Source organism: Cebus imitator, unplaced genomic scaffold, assembly GCF_001604975.1.
Source record: "Cebus imitator isolate Cc_AM_T3 unplaced genomic scaffold, Cebus_imitator-1.0 Scaffold277, whole genome shotgun sequence".
Lineage (NCBI taxonomy): Eukaryota > Metazoa > Chordata > Mammalia > Primates > Cebidae > Cebus > Cebus imitator.
This window is the reverse complement of record NW_016107592.1, coordinates 2,942,174-2,947,270: the sequence shown is the minus strand read 5'-3', so window position 1 is coordinate 2,947,270 and position 5,097 is coordinate 2,942,174. Positions and strand designations below refer to the sequence as shown.

At 39.5% G+C, this 5,097-nt stretch overlaps 1 pseudogene across 1 annotated transcript in view; it reads right to left on the bottom strand.

Annotated features, from left to right (window-relative positions):
* Nucleotides 1–460: 460 nt before the first annotated feature.
* The window catches only part of LOC108284390, a 19,257-nt pseudogene continuing 14,620 nt past the window's right edge, over nt 461–5,097 (bottom strand). The window contains exon 2 of the transcript XR_001817195.2: nt 461–2,626. The product of XR_001817195.2 is annotated as an NEDD8-activating enzyme E1 catalytic subunit-like (transcript). The remainder of the gene's footprint in view (nt 2,627–5,097) is intronic.

The following is a 5,097-nucleotide window of genomic DNA, read 5'->3' as shown; positions in this document are numbered from 1 at the left end:
TCTAGGATGGCCTCAGCTGGGATGACTTGGCTCCATTCCACATGATCTCTCATCTTCCAGCAGGCTAGTCTGTGTTTGTTCTCATGATAGTGGCAAGGTTTAAAGAGAGGAAGAGAAAACACTTGGGTAGTTTTTCAAAACTGCTTGCATCAAGTTTGCTACTGTCCCACTGGCTGAAGCAAGTCACGAGAGAAGGGAAATGAAAATGTATTCCTACAAAGACTCGTGCAAAAATGTTCATAGCCACTTTATTCATAATAGCCAACAACTGGAAACAACCCAAATATCCATTAATTCGAGAAAGAATAAGCAAATTGTGGAGAGTTACAAAATAGAATGTTATTCAGTAATCAAAAAATGAATTACTGATCCAAGCAACAATGTGGATGAATATCAAAAACATTTTGCTGAGCCAAGAGTCAGACAGAAAACAGTCCATTCTGAATTATTCTTTTTTTATACAATATATGATTTTATTAATAAATAGTGTAAAAGCATCAGTGATAACTGAATATTAAATTTTTTAAACAGCCATGTCTTGGTGTTAATATTGTGCATATTGGCCTCTATGGCACTACAAGTAAACAGATGAAAATATTGCCCATTTTCATGCACAGGTATTCAGCTATAACACTGTTTATAAACTATTATGGACAAGATAAATTCTGCAATAATTAATATTCATTTGGATGGCCACAATTATATGAATATTAAATCAAGGAATAGCCTATGTTCAATATACTCCAGATGTCAAATTGTAATGTTTAATATTATTTAAAACTTAATTCTTTATTTTATTTAAAGGGACATCTTTTGTGTATCTGGGTGCTCAAATGAAAACTAGCAATGCATTCTTTGACCATAATAACAAAATTCACACAAAAGAGGGTGTGTGCTTCCACCTCTAAAAGAAGCAATACATTTCCTCATAATCTCTCTCTCTAGGTATCATTTTCCATATTATTAATGAAAATGCTTACCAGCACCAACACCAAAATTCTGTCTCCAAGGAAAAGTTACAAAGTTAAAAAAGAGTGGTTCATTACATATATTAAAAAAAGTCAAATCTCAGCAACACTATTGCTGAAAATGACATCAATTAAACTTCTTAGCATCCACAAAGTATATTATTTCCATGAGGTTTCTATTATGTGCACATTTTCCTTAAGAAGTAAGATGAAGTTTGAATAATACAGTCTGCGGTGTGGTTACATCAGCAACCGCCAGTTCTTGTCCATCAACAAGCCCCAATTCTTTCAATGTTTTGGAGAGATTTGGCCTTGTTCCTTCTTCAGTAGAGGTTACCGACTAGAAGTAAAGTGTTCTATTTTTTTCCCTCTAGGGTGGCTGTGATGGCTGGAGATTTCATTTGCAGAGAAGCACTATTGGTTAGATAATCCAAAATCTCCTGTAATTTAGCTGATGGAGAAAACTGAATATTTTGAGGAAGCTGGCTACAGGCTGGGCAGCTTTCCTTTCTCTCTGTTTCAAATGTGTATGTATACAGCCCATCTACATCATTGAATACCAAGTAATTATTCAAGGGAATGAATGCACTTGTGGCTATTTTAAAAACCTCAATGGCACACACAGCTGCAATGACTGCATTTGTGGAAGCTACTGCAGGGATGATTCTTTTTACTACCCCTTGAGTGAGTCTATATGTAACGTCGCTAATATTATATTGTGATGCTCTCTCTAGGGATTTTTGGAAAATCCATTGTATATGTTCAGGATCATCTCCATCTAATGGAACCCCTTCTCCAAACGGCTGCTCCTTAGGCCACTGCAACATCCTTACATACTCAATAGAGTGTTCTGGTTGCCTGGGCATAGATGCAGTGGTGCACATGGGAAAATTAACCTGTGATGGATAAAGTTCCAGTGCATTTGTTACAAGCAGTCATTTCAGGCAGAATCACCCAGGCATTTCCTTCAAAACCTTCTGTCTCCCCATCTATCAAAGCGATAATGGAGCTTGGATCTAAGACACCATCTTCATAACTTAGAAAAGATATCAGCATGCCATTTATCCATCTTCTGGCTATGACAGAGTCCAATCCACAGACAATAATATGAAATTGTTGATAGAAAGTGTCATTATAATCTTGAATCTTGTTGAAATGTGGAATTACATTGCAATTAGGAACTCTGTCATTTAGAAATTCTGCAGCAACTTCAGCCTTAGGTCTTCTAACATCTTTAGGCCTAAATAAAAACTACCTATTTAGATTAGAAACATCTATAGTGTCCATATCTATAATATGAATCTGTCTAAAACCAGACAAGGCCAGATTTTTTAGGAGCTCACATCCTAAGCCGCCAGCTCCAAAGACTAGAACTTTACATGTATCTAACAAGAACTGGAGAGATGCAGTGCTCAGTTCGAAATCGGGATGTGTGAAGGGTCCAGATCACTCAAGGAACTTCTTTACACGGTTCCAGCGACCTTCCCAGTCTCCAGTGTCCCCACACCCACCATCAACAGTCATTTTCTCAGCCAGCAGCTTCTCTATTCTCCTTCTTTTATTCTCCGGCTCCTTGCCATCCACCGTATTGTTCTCTGCCTCTTGCCAGGTGTGGAATGATTCTTTTTGTATGAAGTTGAAGAATGGATGAAACTCATCTATGGTGATAGAAATCAGGACAATGGTTGTCAATAGGGGATGGACATCAAGTGGAAGAGAATATGAGGGTGCTCTTTGGGTTCATGGAATATCTTTTTTTTTTTTTTTAAAGATGAGGTTTTACCATGTTGGCCAGGCTGGTTTTGAACTCCTGACCTCAGGTTATCCACCCACCTCAGCCTCCCAGAGTGCTAGGATTACAGGCGTGAGCCACCTCGCCCAGCTGGAAATATCTTTTAAAATCTTAGTGAGTTGGTGGTGACACTGGTATATTGATTTATCAAAGCTCTTTAAACTGTACACTTTAGATCTATGCATTTGCTGTATCTACAATTTTACTTTAAAAAAAAAAAAAAAAAAAACCCACTGTGGCCAGGCACGGTGGTTCATGCCTGTAATCCCAGCACTTTGGGAGGCCAAGGTGGGCAGATCATGAGGTCAGGAGATTGAGACTATCCTGGCTAGGACACAGTGAAACCCCATCTCTACTAAAAATACAAAAAATTAGCTGAGTGTGGTGGCATGCGCCAGTAGTCTCAGCTACTTGGGAGGCTGAGGCAGGAGAATCACTTGAACCCGGGAGGCAGAGGTTGCAGTGAGCTGAGATCGAGCCACTGCACTCCAGCCTGGGCAACAGATCGAGACTCCATCTCAAAAAGTAAATAAATAAAATAAATAAATACATAGCACCGGTATAGTAGAAAGAACAAAGAACATTGGTGTTAAAACACTGGTGTTAAAAGTTTTAGATTTTGATATTTCTAGTTACTAGCTGTGTAAAGTCATGTACACAGGCCTTAAATTTTTCATCTATAAAATGGGAAAGTTATTTGCCTCACTGGGTCTTTTTTTACTGTAGCAAATATGTATAACAAAATCTAGGCTAGGCGCGGTGGCTCACACCTGTAATCATAGTACTTTGGGAGGCTGAGGTGGTGGATTGCCTGAGCTCAGGAGTTCGAGACCAGTCTGGGCAACGGGGTGAAACCCTGTATCTACTAAAATACAGAAAATTAGTTAGGTGTGGTGGCATGCGCCAGTAATCCCAGCTACTCAGGAGGCTGAGACAGGAGAATCGCTTGAACCCAGAAGGCAGAGGTTGCAGTGAGCTGAGATGGCACCTTTGCACTCCAGGCTGGGTGACAGAGCTAGACTATGTCTCAAAAACAAAACAAAAAATTTACCCTTGTAACCATGTTTAAGTATACAGTTCTGTGCCATTAAATACATTTACACTGTTGTGCAACCATCATCACCATCCATTTCCAGAGCTTTTTCCTCTTTCCAACTGAAACTTTGTACCCATTAAATACTTAATCCTCCTTTACTACTTCTCTAGTCCCTAGCAACCACCATTATACTTCTTGTCTCTATGAAATTAACTAAACTAGAAACCTCATATAAGTGGAATTCTAAAATATTTGTTATTTTGTGACTGGCTTATTTAATTTAACATACTATCTTCAAGGTTCATTCATGTTGTAATGTGTTAAAATTCCCTTCTTTTTTAAGGCTGAATATTCCATTGTTTGCATGTATCACATTTTGTCTATTCATCCATTGGTAGACATTTGGATTGCTTTCACCTTTTGACTATTATGAGCAATGCTGCTGTGGACACGGGTGCACACATATCTGTTCAGGTCCCTGCTTTCATTTCTTTTTGGATATATACCCACAAGTGAATATACTGAATTATACAGCAATTCTGTGTACATGTATATACATATATCCTTTTTGAGACAGAGTATTGCTCTGTCACCCAGGCTGGAAGTGCAATGGTGTGATCTCAGCTCACTGCAACCTCTGCCTCCCAGGTTCAAGCGATTCTCCCTGCCTCAGTCTTCTGAGTAGCTGGGATTACAGGTGCCCACCACCACACCTAGCTAATTTTTGTATTTTTAGTACAGTCGGGGTTTTGCCATGTTGGCCAGGCTGGTCTTGAACTACTGACCTCAGGTGATCTGCCTGCCTTGGCCTCCCAAAGTGCTGGGATTACAGGCATGAGCCACCGTGCTGGGCCCCATTTACTCATTTTTTAATTGTTCATTTTTTGTTGTTGAGTCGTAGATGGGTTTGTTTTTGTTTTTGTGTTTATTTGTTTTTGAGACAGAGTCTAACTCTGTCACCCAGGCTGGAGCGCAGTGCCACAATCTCCGTTCACTGCAACCTCCACCTCCCAGGCTCAAGCCATTCTCCTGCCTCAGCGTCCCGAGTAACTGGGATTACAGGCATGCGCCACTGTGCCCAGCTAATTTTTGTATTTTTAGTAGAGACAGGGTTTCACCATGTAGTCCAGGCTGGTCTTGAACTCCTGACCTCAGGCGATCCACTGGCCTCAGCCTCCCAAAGCGCTGGAATTACAGGCATGAGCCACAGCACTCAGCCTTAGTTGTAGGTGTTTTTATTTATTTATTTATTTATTTATTATTATTATTATCATTATTATTATTTTTTTTTTTTTTGAGAC